General features: G+C 39.8%; 1 protein-coding gene across 1 annotated transcript in view; it reads right to left on the bottom strand.

The window, feature by feature from the left end:
* Positions 1-15,297, bottom strand: part of LOC100707400 (high mobility group protein B2) — a 642,043-nt gene that overhangs the window by 115,399 nt on the left and 511,347 nt on the right. The gene's annotated exons all lie outside the window — the stretch shown is intronic.

Below are 15,297 nucleotides of genomic sequence, written 5' to 3'. Positions count from 1 at the left end.
ACCCACTACTCCTCTTAACTTCTATTGTGTTTGTATATACTCAGAAGATTTGACGTTCTTTTCGCAATTTTGATATTTAACTCCAGAATTACCACTGCTACCCTAGTGGCTTCAGTCTTAGGGTCTTTTGACCCATCTATATACACCTGTAAAAAGTCACTGTATTTGCTCTCCAATCTGTTATAAAATTTTTGACAAATATCTGTGGTCAATTTCCTCTTCTTAGTAACCATTAACGATCTGTCTACTTTAACGTATTTCAATGTCCATATGGGTCGTAAAGGCCACAACACTGTCTGACTGAAGTCTTTGTCATTCACTTTAAAAGTTCTCGCTCTATCATCCCCAACCCACCCAAAAGTATTTGTAAAAACCTTTCCTCTTTCCCAACAAGTCCTAACACTTTCTTAACAGGATGGTTTTCGTCATGATCTTTCAAATTTATCCAATATTTAACCATCAGCTGTTGCTTTCTAATATACAGTGGCATTTCTCCTGATTCCACTTGTAGAGCACATATTGGTGTTGTTTTAACTGCCCCTAGGCAAAGTCTCAGTGCTCGAGCTTGGATTACATCCAGCTTCTTTAACGAGGTTTTAGCCGCTGATCCATATAACACACACCCATAATCTAATCTTGATCAAATTAACGTGATATAAATACTTTTAAGTGCATCAAAATTAGCACCCCATGTCAGTCCTGCTAAACACCTCAAAATATTAAGAACCTTTTTACTTTTCCCCACAACGTGCTCTATGTGATGTTTCCAAGTTAATCTCTTGTCAAAAACCACACCCAAAAAACGAAAACAATTCACCCTTTCTAACTCTTTCCCATACAAGTATAACAGTTTATTTCCCCCAATTTTCTTATTTGTGAAAAACATTACTTTAGTTTTCTCAACAGAAAATTTAAAACCCCATTCTACACCCCACTTTTCTACTTTATTTATCACCTCTTGAAGTTTCTTGACGAGATGGTCAACATTCTTCCCCCTCACCCATAATGCTCCATCGTCAGCAAAGACTGATTTACCACAACTATCAGACACATCTTTAAAAATATCATTGATCATAAGTGTGGTCTTTCCCTTTCTTTATTGGTATAATTAGTGCTTCTTTCCATTGACGTGGGAGACGCCCTACTTCCCATACCTTATTAAACAACATTAGCAATTTATTTAACGCTTCATCACATAACATAACATATCTCATCCTTCTTATTGTACTTCTGACTTTCGCCTGTGCTTTTTTGTAGTCAATTAAATGTTGAAAATTATGAGACCGTTTGACCAACTTAAATGCTCTATTTCTTTCTCTAACTACTGAAGCGAGATCGATCAACTGTAGACCAGACAACAAACGACGGAGGCCCAGAAAAGTACAATCAAACGATGAGTTTATTGACAACGGAGAACAACCGTCAGCATATGGCTTATTTGCTCTGACAAAAATACACTGAGTTCTGGTTTTATAGCATAGAGGATCACACCCCCACATACACGTCAATACAGGTCAAAAATACATTATGTCCAGTCATTGTTTACAGACAAGGGTACATTTTGTACATCTCTAATAACTATAAACAAACATATAACTTCTCTTTTTGATAACACCTTCCTTTTAAGGTAATAACTTCAAGCTTCAGGGCCTCTAAGGGCTAATAATGGACCCTCGTCCTCAATCACTAAGTAGACTGAATTGGCGCAGGTCTCAAATAAGAAGCAGAAGACACTTGGGCCTTCGCTCAGGCCTGCTACTAGATTTATGTGTATTGTAAGCATGCATGCAATTAACCTGCTATGTTCTCATCTTCCCTCAACATGTATCACCTGGACACTCTCACCAGTGAAGCTTAAAACCCTCTTGGATAGAACATCAACTCTAAACAAGCACAGTTATGCAATGTGTATAGAATGAACTCAACCTGTGAATAGAATGAATGTGATGACAAACATATTCAATGCAATATGAACCCTGTAAACAATATTACTGATAAAATAATACTGTAGAACATGTTATTAATGCATTTATCATAAGGCAGATTATATGGCAGCAATAAAAGAATCTCTAAATCCCAACATTCCCTCTTTTGACATTCCAACAAGGAATGTCACCACACTTCGTGTTGTATCACTCCCTGGCCCACTCTATGGGTTCTAAGTTCATCTGGTAGATGCCCTCAACCCAGCCAGGGTTAGCAACCCTTGCCATTACTTTTACCAACAATCCTCTGACACAAGGAATGATACAACAACTAGCAATGACCAGTATTCCCAAAAGTACAGTCAAAGAAAACATCACTGACATAGCCACACCTTTCCATTGTCCAAACACAGATGTCATCCAGGACGCCAGCAGATTTTCGATACCTGAGTGTTCATGCATAGTTTTAGACAAAGTTTTCAAGCCCTCCAGAGCTCGGGTTACTGAGCCATCTGGGGCAGTATTATTAGGGATAAAAGTACAGCACATGTCTCCGAATATGGCGCACACGCCTCCCTTCTCATGTTAAGGGCCATTCGATTTCCCATCAGCAAACTCGGACCCAATTGTTCTGCGAACCCCATCATGGCGTCCCTGGTTTGGTTAGAGAGTCTCAGCAGATTCCAATGAACATAGTTACTTTCAAATTCTACCACTATCAGATTTACCAGCTTGTACTCATCTGGAACTCTCCTGGGCACTCCAATAGAGTCTATCCAGGTCGGAGAGTTTAACCCAGGGTCATATGCATGTGTACCCTGGGTCCCTCTTTTGGCCAAAATATGTCTCTTACCTCTGGCGGCTAAGGTACGTGTGTTGTTTTGTGGAATAGCCTTTACCTGCCTAACTGAAGCACAGGCAACACAGTCAGATACATGTTGTTCTCTAGCATTTTGAGCCACCCAATCAAGCCAGAGGTTACTGTCCTTGAAACCGGTGGCACGCTTTATCAAATCCTTAGGCTTCAGTCTAAAGTAATCTGTCGTCAGAAGTAATCTCTCTTTTGGTTCCTGTTCCTTTTGAGCTACTGTTCTCGAAGTTACCATCTGATCAGTCAGAATGGTGATTAAGCTTTCTGCGAGCGGCTTAGACTTTGCATCAACTAAATTTGCCCTAAGCATATCATGGGGTCATTGCAGACCCGTACATCATACGCTCTCCAGCTACTACTAGCTCCTGTACACTTAATGACGTCACACAAATCAAACATGAATGAGCTGGTAGACCCTTTAACATAATTCAACTCTATGCCATTATTCATGCTGAGACACTCATCACCTTTACCTGACACCTCGCGCTTTTGTCTTTTTTACCGATCCCGTTTTAGCAACTACAGTCTCAGGAAGTGCTGTGCTGGACTGGCCTCCGTGTTCAGACAAGGGGTCCGGAGTGCCCTGCAAAATATAGACAATAAACAACACAGCCATCATTAATATCATTGCATACAATAAACATGTAGTTGTAAGGAACATTCTAATCAGTTTTCTCATTACGTGTCTCTGACTCGTGTGTTTGCATCATGTTATATAAACTTTATATCCTGGAATGAAACTCCCCTGCTTTTGTGGAGTCCTCAACTTGTCACCGCTCCTTTCTGCTGGCGTGGCGACCTTCTGCGCTGCTCCTCTTCTCTCTTCGGCCTCCCAGGTAGACTACTGGTTGGCCCGTTGCACAGGTGAGAGGATTTATTTTGCCTCTGCTCGTTACCACCTGTGTTGGGTGTAGAGGAGTTTTCCTCTACCAAATTCTCATGTGCTGGTGCACACTGCGACCAGTGATACCAGGTATCGCCTTTCCCTTTTAGTTGACCTGCTGTAGTTGTTCTGGCAATGACCTCATAAGGACCAGTCCAGCGTGGCTCCTTCCACTGCTGGAGCTCCTCGTGGGCTCAAATTCAGTTCCTTGTTTGCAGACTCAGTCTCTGTTGTGCTAATGATGTCATAGTGAACGCCTGCGAGTTCACATATGCCACCACACTATGTGTAATCAGAACTTTTAGTGAGTGTTCTCTCACTGCATGTGCTGTTTTCTATATTATTTTGGCAACCCCTGCTGCATGCTGTGCGCATTTAGGGTGCCTTGCTTCTGTTGGACTCAACCTTATGCTGACCTACATAAGTACCTGTCTTTCTTTATTCAATCATCTTCCGGGGGTGAGAGACCTCTGCACAGCTCAGACGCCAGTTGCAAAAGCTCTCTAACATTAGAATCATCAGCTGTGACTTATATGGTGTTATTTCGGTACTTTACACGTCACACAGTCTTGAACATTGTTTGTATGGGGAGTTCCTTTTTTTTGTGTCTATATCTATTAATATGCCTTGTGCACTAAAACTTCCTGTTTTTCAGTCTGGCTGAGCTCTTGTTTGTAAGTCAAAGGTAGCGTTGCTCTACAAGCCTTCATTATTAAAGTACACATTAAAAATATTTCTTTTATTCCTAACACCAGTCCCCCTTTTTCATTTCTCACTCGAGAAATGAACTAATTCCTAATTTATCACATTTAAGTTTACTTCAATACAATTCAATTGAATTTTATTTATATAGCGCCAAATCACAACAAAAGTTGCCTCAAGGCGCTTCATAGATACAGAGAAAAACCCAACAATCTTGTGACCCCCTATTGAGCAAGCACTTTGGCAACAGTGGGAAGGAAAAACTCCCTTTTAACAGGAAGAAACCTCCGACAGAACCACGTTCAGGTACGGGCAGCCATCTGCTGCGACCGCTTGGCGTGCGCTAACAGAGGTTTTTGAAGAGAGAGACCTAATATTTAATAATCCACATTTCACTGTTTTATTCTTCGGTTCAGATGTGGATTCTGTATTGTTCTTGCTTTGTTACTATTGATGTTTAAGTTGTTTTATTGCTAGATTTGGTTTGTTGCTGTCTGTTTGGGAGCTGACATAGTCTCTATGGATAAGGGTGTTTGGCAGGGTAGCATCAGGAGAGAAGCTCCAGAGAGGCATGTTCCCTGTTAAAGCTAAAATATAACAAAAGAAATTATGCTAAACAAACAAAACCTTTCAATTCCCCAACCCTATCTGTCTCCTCAACGGGTTGTATGTTTTCAATGTTTAAAATAAATCAAACAAATAACTTAAGCTGTGTGACGGCACCTTGCGTTTACGCCAGGCTGTGAGCTGCCCTAAATCTACTTGCTACACCCCCTTTTCACCTAGTTTAATTTTTTAATCCTAATTTAAACTATTCCTGACTTCCCTCAGTGCACACTGTAAAGTGTAAAAGATACAATTAGCTTTCTCCTGGTAAAAGGTCCTACATTATTTTCTCTACCTTTGGAAACCTCCTCTATCGAGTTAACCCATTTCATTTTCAAACTTAGGCCTGATTTCTTCGCCCCCTTTAACGGGTAGCGCATATCCGGTCTGAACACTGTGTTTGGGCAATTTACGAATTGTTGCAGGATTTCTATGTTATGTAAAGTTCCTCTCATCCCTTTTATGCTTCCATTATAACCTATGTCTAACAAGCTTTTGATCTTCTTTGTGATATAAACAACTAGGTGTCTTTGTGCTCTGTTTTTCTCCTTTCTCTGGTTGGTTCCGTTTGATCTCAGGCTTCCAGGATTCTCGCCCCCCCTGTGGTCGCTGTGGTCTTGAAATCTTCTCCTGTAAAGGATAGAAAACAAAAAGCCTCTCTCTGCTACACCTCACTAATCTACTGTGTTCATCTAAGGTTCCTTTAATCATTCAAAGTTGTTTCACCATATCATGTTCTGGGCTCTGTCCTTTATATTAACTTTACTTAATCTCCATGCCCTTCATGTGTGTGAGCAACACTTTTAGTTTTATTAAACACGCCCAGGGTAAGATATAAACCATCACCATCTAAGCATAGAAACAATTTCTATATCTAAATTATCAAAAACCCCAAACGTCATAAAACGATCCTAAAACCCATTTCAAATTAAACCTTAAATCCTGTAACTCCCCCTTTTGTGACACATCTTATGTGTTACAAACTCAAAATCCTTCACTCGAGCTTAGGAGATTAAAAGAAAAGGTTAGTCATATCATATTAGATATTCATGCTCCGGCCCTTCAAACCTGTGTTTAAGGAATGAAATCAAATTAATCATTATGTCAAATCTTTTCTCGGCTCCATCCACAGCCTGCATCCTTGGAACTTCCTAGAAACAAAAACCTGTGTGTTAACCAGAACTTCACATTTCATACTCAGTTTTTCCCCACTTATGATCCAACCTGTGTTATAAAAAGAAAACTTAAAACAGAAAAATTATCAGTCATGTGTCTAACCTTAGTCCAGTCTTTATCTCAGTGTCCAGTCGGTCCAACCTATGGTCTGCCTCGTCCGTCCAGTCACCATCCATTTACACACATTCACTCACATGCATTAACATCAGGTATTGCTGACAGTGGAGACTATCTCGCAAATATTCAGTCTTCACTCTCAGCAACATCAACTCATTTATTTGTTTTACTTTGTTTTTAAGAAAATAGTTCTTTCTGCTTTTGGACTGGATTGGCTCGCGGCAATCCTTTTAGACAGAGACTTAGCCTTCTCCTCTGCCCATTGTAATCTGGAGAAGGTCACCGAGAATTTTCAGCGCTGTTATCCACTCTTTTGCAGGCCTGCTTAGAACAAAAATGAGAAAAAGAGAGCTGATTATTGGCTCATCCAAACACAAAACAAAATCACCTGACAGGTTTTTTCTAAGTGCACTGTTACAAAAATGATGGACCCCCTTAGACATGTGCATGTTTGATAAAACTCCCTCTATTAAAATAAGAAAACAACACAAATCTAACCGATAAAAGTAACCCATCACTACAACAACACCCTCAACAATCTTAAACACAGAACATTTTGCCACAACTTCTTCAGGGTCCTGACACTCTCAGGTCAACTTAACATAATTTCACCTGCTCAAAACACAGAAAATCTCGTTAAACACCACACAACTTGCACACCGTCAACACTAAATTCTAAATTTTCTCTCCTGAAAACTTACTACACACTAAGCGAGTTGGACAACATGATAAACAGACTCCTATGCTAAACCTGCTATCTGATCTTCATGAGCTCTTTTGTATTCTAAGGTTAACGCATTTTCTATTTGTGTGTGTGATTGTGTATATGTTTCTTTTCGTGGTTTTTCAGACTCCCTCACAAGGTTCCACTTAAACAGTCAGTTTTTCTCTTTCCCAAATTTGATCTCCCTCCTTAAATAACAACATTCCTTGTCCTCAGCCAGAAGTTAGAGCTTGATTTTCAGGTTCAGGGAACAATTCACCCTGAAAGACAGTGAGTGTCTCCCCTCTTTGGCTTATCACTCGTCATTGTTAATGACATTTCCCCTCTGCCCCAGCGGCTTTACCCTTGTAGTCCCGTCTCCTCCAGTGAGTCCAAGCTCACTTAGGGACCTAGGTTCAAGCAATCGTGACTGCGCCTTGCCTTAGGTTGTCCAGGGTTTCGAGGTGGGATCTTACCCGTCATGGGCTGTCCAGCCTTCCATGCTTCGCCTGATACGGGGGCCAAGTGGGCACGGGTGCTATGAGGGGAGGGGACACACTGACTCTGGAAATCAAAGGAGTGTAAGCTGCTTTCTTCATTTCATCAGTATATTAAGCTATCTCACTTCTTGATTATTCCCAACATTTCACCTGTAACAATTTGTGTACGTGTGTTTTCTATTCATTAATGTAATTGTTAGTTCATGTATTTATTTTCTCAGTCTTTCTTTTTCTAAAACATGTAATTAATATATTTTATTACTTTTTCTTAAGACATTCAGTCTCTAATTGCTCTGTTTTCATGCTGCAACGTCTCTCCCCAGCTATAATCAGACTTCCTGTTTGACGCACACACACTCTCTCAGGCCTCCTCTATTCACGCACTCTCCTATGAGTTATTATTACTTATTTATTATTTTGTACAAATCACACAGAATCATTCAAATCAAGTACTCACAACATTCACACACTTAGAAGCACTCAAAATACGCTTTCCTAAGAGTATTTTATCAAACATGCTTGCTTAGAATCAGAAAGAGGAAGTAGACAACACTCAGTGCGTCTGTCCTCTTAAAAAGAAGAGAAATAAACACATATGGGACAATTCTCCCCATCTTAGACAAAATGTGACCTTAAATGTCCGTTTCTAAGTCATGTTCTTCTCTACACACGACTCTTGGCCTCCAGGGCATAAAACTTTAACCTAAGTTTTTACTTTTAGCAGAACTAGTACTTTACCAGAACCCTCATACGTCCAATAAGACTGCTATATGTGCAATTCTTTCTTTGACAAAGTTGTATTTTGTATTTTCTTACTCAGCTGTATATAGTATTGGTATTCTATTTTATTCTATTCTACTTTATTTTATTGCATTCCAGTGTTTTCTAATTTCTGCTGCATAACTTTGCACTTTTGCTTTAACAAACAAATTTCCCACCTGTGGGACTAATAAAGGTCATCTTTATCTTTGACTAGGCCTAACCTAAATCCTGTCTCATCCACTGCTGAAATTCTAGTTCAATGAACACGTGTTACAGTTTAAAATTAAAAGAGGAAGTAACTCACACCCAAGTACTGTGTGTGTGTTAATGTCTGTGTCCCTTTAAATGAAAAAAGGTGAACACATGTGGTGAGTTTTCCTCAATTTACACAAAATATGACATTAAATATCCTTTTCTAATTCCTGTTCTTCTTTAAACACCATGAATGACCTCCAGGTCATAACCTTTGGACTTATAACTCTGATATAAGTCCACACAGCGCACCAAGCACAGAGAAAATTCAACCTCAGTGCTTCAGAATTCTCCTCAAAATTCAGAAACTGTTTCTGTCATTTATCTCCCAAGAACTTCATCATATGGACCTCGCCGGTCCAGTAATCTTCAGCACATGTATCTCACTGCAGCCAGTGAAGATTTAAAAACAGTTTATTGTCTCAGTTTACCCAGCATTCACTTATCAGGTGGACCGCAGCCGATCCATACATCTCAACACAATCGTGTGTCCACATTTACACAACTTATTCTTTACTTGTATCACAACACATCTAGTAATATCATCAGAATTACTTCAACATGGTAACATTGATTTTCCTTTAAAATCAACTTACCATTAAAACTCAAGATCACAGCTGACTCGATTCTCTGAAATCCTGAGCCAGTTAAAACACCTTGCTCAACTCACGGTGTTCTTTTCTCGGACCCCTTCGTCCGAGCTCACTCTTTTTACCCCGGCATCTCCCCCAGATTGTTACGAGATCTTCATAAACCCAAAAGTAAGCATATTATTTCCCTAATCAAAAGTGAAGCCGTTCCTCACACAGTAATTCTTCATCCAACAGCCTTTGTGTTTTGAAACCAAAAAGAGGAAGGAACAGGGCCCAATTTTAAACTGTGCATGTTGTCACTGAACAACACACACACCACACAGACCCAGGGCAATTCTTCCTGGATCATTTATTAACGTTCGAACAAACACAGTCCGCATTGATTATTTTCTGGACCTCAGCAGATCCACCAAAATTCATACAAATATATCAGCCATTAACCAATTTATTTCTTTTCCTCAGACCGCGCCGGATCTGTTACTTCAGCACAATAAACACTGATTTTCCTTCAAAATCAGTTTACCAAAGCCACAAAACCATTTCTGACTCGATTTTCTGAACTTCTGTGTCACTTAAACATCCTGACAGCACCAGGTGTTTCTGTCGGACTTCCTCGTCCGAACTTAATCCTTTTACTTACAAATAAGCATCTCCCAAAATGATCCTCTTGATCATTAGCTATTCACCGAGCCCACAACTCTCGGCAACACCACCTGACGTATGCCCACGCCGGAGCTCCTCTTTGAAGTCTCAAAGAAGTACAGGATTCTCCAATCCCGTGAGTTTGACACTTATTAAACCATAAGCTGACCAATAACTCTTATATTCTTCTATTCTTAAACATGCATTGGTCTCTTTTTCTTTTTTTACCATGAAATACCAATAACCTTTTAACTCAGTACTGTCTGTTTCTCAAAGTTTCATTATCCTTGCTTCAAAGCTTCTCATTACTTCCAAGTTACTCATTCATTACTTCAACGTTTTACTTTATTCTCGAGAATTCAGTTTTACCCCTACTGCGCCAATTTAGTAGTTAAGATCATCTACTCAGCGAACAGATAATTTAGAATTCAGCCAATTTGCACAAATTTGCTTATTGAACAGGTTTGTGCGTACCTCTTAATCTTTTAGACCGGTCCTCTGTTCACCTCATATCAGATCCAACCTTCGGCCACATTAGTTCTCTCTGATTTAATCTAGAAACTTCACGGTCTGCCGTACACAGAATCTCTTTTCCCTTTTCTTTAACAAGAGATACTCAAAAATTCTGCAAATTCTCTCCACTCAGGAGGAGGCTCACAGCTTTATTCTTACTCTGTTTCTGGTTGGATTAAAAAACTCTTATATTAGAATCACCCTGTCCAGTGATACTGTATTTCAAAATCACCAAAGGCACGCTCACAAAACAGGAAAATGCTTCAGCAGCCTTAATGGGATCCCCGTGGGCCTCTCACTGTCTATTTCCAAGCACCTATAATGAAACAACGGCACAATGAGCATGCCTTTATCTACCCCTCATTTAATCAATGTATCTATTCTTTGTTAAAATTAAAAGGGGAAGTCACCCAAATTTTAACTGCGCACTTTTCCCCAGCAAAAAGAACGGAAAAAGAGACTTTTACAGCCTCTCTCACACACAGCCTGCAGCCGGCTGGCACTTAAATCATTTCAGACAGTTTCTTACGTCACGGTTTCCAGCTGTATGAGTGGGTCCCTACAACCCGGATATACACACCGCTGCTCGTCTTTAAGAGACGTCAACAGGTCTGCAAATTCTCCAGGAATATCAACAAAAACACAGCTTTTCTCGGCCCACGGCGGGTCCACAAATTTTCACTGACCACGCGGCCACACTGCCACGGGTCCACAAATGCATAGGTAATACTTTTTAATCGTCTCTCATAGCTCACAGTATTTATTCTCAGAGTTACTTCAACACAACAGACCTTAGTTTCACTTTACTGCTCGGCTGGCTTTACTGCAAAACCTCAAGCTTACGGCTGACCTGAGTTTCTCTTAAATCATATATCAATTCCTCGGACTCTTGGTCCGGTATTTACTCTTTTTCTCATATTAAGTGTCTCCCTAACAATGATCCTCTGCGATCACCAGGGCTATATCTGAGGCCACAACTCTCAGCGGGGCCCTCCCCCTAGTATAATCCTAGGAAACGTCTTTCCCAGGGAGGGAGTTCTCCAACTCCTTGACTTTGGACACTTTTAATCTCTTTTAATCTCTCTTATTTCCTTAAAAACAACGTCTCTAGTTACTTTTAGCTCAGTACTGCTTTTTCCAAGCGACCATGAACACAATACTACTCTTAAGTTTCACTTTCGTTGCAACAAAGGTTTTCGTTTCAAACAAAACTCAAAACAGAGATCAACGGATGACCACTTGACTACATATTCTAGAATTATAATCCACTACAGCACAATTTCAGTTTAAGAGGTTTGTGCCTTACCTTTTTGTGGGCCCAATAGTCAAGCGATCACCGTGACGTCTGCCGTTCGATCACCTGATCTGGCCTCGACCTCCGCCGACAACAAACACCTGTACCTCTTACTGCTGATCTTTAGTTGCCCGCATCCTCCACCAAATGAAGCGAGATCGATCAACTGTAGACCAGACAACAAACGAGGAGGCCCAGAAAAGTGCAATCAAACGATGAGTTTATTGACAACGGAGAACAACCGTTAGCATATGGCTTATTTGCTCTGACAAAAATACACTGAGTTCTGGTTTTATAGCATAGAGGATCACACCCCCACATACACGTCAATACAGGTCAAAAATACATTATGTCCAGTCATTGTTTACAGACAAGGGTACATTTGTACATCTTAATAACTATAAACAGACATATAACTTCTCTTTTTGATAACACCTTCCTTTTAAGGTAATAACTTCGAGCTTCAGGGCCTCTAAGGGCTAATAATGGACCCTCGTCCTCAATCACTAAGTAGACTGAATTGGCGCAGGTCTCAAATAAGAAGCAGAAGACACTTGGGCCTTCGCTCAGGCCTGCTACTAGATTTATGTGTATTGTAAGCATGCATGCAATTAACCTGCTATGTTCTCATCTTCCCTCAACATGTAAAACCCTCTTGGATAGAACATCAACTCTAAACAAGCACAGTTATGCCTTGTGTATAAAATAAACTCAACCTGTGAATAGAATGAATTGATGACAAACATATTCAATGCAATATGAACCCTGTAAACAATATTACTAATAAAATAATACTGTAGAACATGTTATTAATGCATTATCATAAGGCAGAGTATATGGCAGCAATAAAAGAATCTCTACATCCCAACAACACATCGCTTACAGACATCTTTTTTAATTAAATTATCTCAAATTCAATTTCAGTTCTTAGAACCCAGATAACGGTCTTAAGTATCAACAGTTTATGTATCCTATCTCAAAACCCCGCAAAAGTCATACAGTCATGGCAAGAAATAAAACTTTACTTACAATATTGTAATAAACAACTCCAGCGTCTTAAATACAGGCATCAGCCATGTGTAGCAGTCTCTATAAACTTCCTATCAGTCTTACACAGTTTTACCTAGTACAGACACGTGTCAAGCAAACCCCATACTCATATTCTACAGTTATCATGAAATACTTATCATAATCAACAACAGTCACACAAATAATAAACATAAACTGCATTTCTTCCCTTAAAACACGGATTGAAGTCGTCATAAACCCTGGCTCTGCAGTCAGTCATTAGCCACTCATTCGTAAACAGGAAATGTCACTCTAAATAAGTCACAGGCATCTCATTTACATAGACACAGACACACTCTCAAAATAACCAGCCTGCTGCAGTGCCCGTGGCAGACACAATCTATATACAAACAGTCAAATTATAATACAGAGACGTCTCATAGATCAAATATTTACAAGGCCTTAGATTGCACAACCTACAGAATTAGACAAAATTTGAATTAACCCTCCAAGGGACAAACTCCAAGTTTTTGATAATCAATGACCCAGTATCAGGTCCAACCTGTGTCTGGTCTAATTGCTAAAGTTCCTAAGTCAATTTAAAAGCGTCCAACGCCCAAGGTCCAACCTTTACTACCCAAATAAGTGCATAAACCGTTCCAAACGGTAAAGTGGTCCAACCACTAGCTATTTGGAGGTTCCCAAGTTCTCCACGATCGCCAATCGGACTATCCCGTCCAACGGAAAATCCTGAGCGTCCTCAGGAAATTGGGAGCGTCACCTCCGAGAAATGCACTTCCAAGAACATCCCACAGTTCCGTTCTACATAAATTTAATTATGTTTTTAAAGACATCCTATGCAACCACCAAACCGACTTTATTGATGTCCAAGCCCAGCTTTATATTCAATTATGACTGTATTACCATACACAGTTTCCAAATTACCTATAATCCTAAATTCAGTAGTCCAACTACTTTAAATTCTCTTTCCTTAGCAGTCCAACTGCATTTCCTTTAATCAGTACTGTCACTTAACCTTACATTATCATTACTTCAACTTCAATTCTCATGAGATTTTCACCAAAATCAAAACAGACCTTTACCAGTAATTTTCAGTGAGTAGACTTTCAATTTTGTCAGAACCAATTCAGCACTGTTTGGAAATAATTCAACAGGTAGTGCCTTACCTTTGAATAAGCCGGCTTATGTCCACTCACTTCGACCACTGACTCGTGTCTGCCTGTTTGAGCACCTTGGACCCTCTCGGTCTCAACCTCCAACTTTTCTCCCTCAACCCTCGGCCAATGCACCAAATGTTACGGGTCCGAAATTGAGGATGAGAGTAAAACAATGATGGTCCAGAAGAGGTCAATCAAACAATTGATTTTAATGAATGCACGCAGCGTGGAGAGGTGTAAACTGCCAAACAGTTGTACATCTCTACCCAAAATACACTCTAGATTGCTTTTATAACATCAGGGTATTGTAACGCCCCTTCTTGCGCTTACAAACACATAATTTGCATGTCCAGAACATTCATGTATTTTAAGAATTAAATGCAACATAGAGGTTCCTCCTTGTGGCATACTCTTCCGAATATGGTGATGACCTAAGGCCTTTGAGGTCACCATGGACTGGACATCCTTCTGTCACCTGTAACTAAGCAAACTCAAATACCACAAGAAGCTGAATACATTCAGGCCTTGGCTCAGCTACTATTTTACTGTAACAATATACTCAGCATATGAGTTATGATACATATATATTTAACTCAATCATTTTAAAGTAGTTATAACTGCACCTGTAATAAAAATGTTAATATTTGATTATGATAACCCCTATAATATAAATTATAACATAATGCCAGCAACTTCAATAAACACTTTGATGAAATGATACTTAATGCAATGATAAAGATGATGGTTATGAACAGTAACCATAAAATAATTCCTATAATTCTTCAAGCACTTAGGCAAATATGTGATGTCTTGATAAATCGAGCAGACATTTGAAGTTTACACAGCTACATTCTCGCATGAAAATATCTTCAAAGTTTATTTTGTGACCCAGTAAGAGTAATATTTCAAACTCCGCCACTCTACGTTCCTCCACCACTGCCTTGTTTGAGTTTTGGACGAAATGCATTCTGGGATATTGCATTTCGTCATTTTGAGCTGATTGGAGACCAAAACAGTCAATCAGAATTGTTTTGCATCCAAGTCTGTGATTGGCTGGTTTTGTGGCACAAATATAACGCTGTACAGAAATGTTGAGAGCACGAGCAACACATTGCGAGCAAGCGCAAATGCAAAAACTGAGCGAGAGGGGCTGCTATTGGGTGTGTGTGTGTGTGTGTGTGGATAATAGCAAACACTAGCTTTTCTTTGCTCAAAATAAATTTCTCCTCAAAATGCAACACTTGCACCTGCAATTTTGTTTTTACGTGCGCGCAAGTTTTTTTATGTGCGCTCAGAATAGTGGCACAAAAATAACGCCATACACAAAATGCTGTGCTGAGCACTGAGCATTGCACGTACACACTGCATTGCTTCATATTTCACCCGTAAAGTGGGAAATTGGTGGAGCAGTTTATTAAAAGGGTAAACGTACATGGGTATGCAGACTGTAAGGCCCAAACAGAGCTGGCACAGGTCTAACAAGCTTGTGTATGAAGGGACAAACTGAGTGTGATATAAGGAAATGCTTACATGTGTAATTGTTTTGATTACTTGTGAAGGACTACGTCACAA

This window comes from Oreochromis niloticus, linkage group LG6 (genome assembly GCF_001858045.2).
Source record: "Oreochromis niloticus isolate F11D_XX linkage group LG6, O_niloticus_UMD_NMBU, whole genome shotgun sequence".
Lineage (NCBI taxonomy): Eukaryota > Metazoa > Chordata > Actinopteri > Cichliformes > Cichlidae > Oreochromis > Oreochromis niloticus.
The sequence above is the reverse complement of the archived record's forward strand: the minus strand, read 5'-3'. Positions and strand labels throughout refer to the sequence as shown.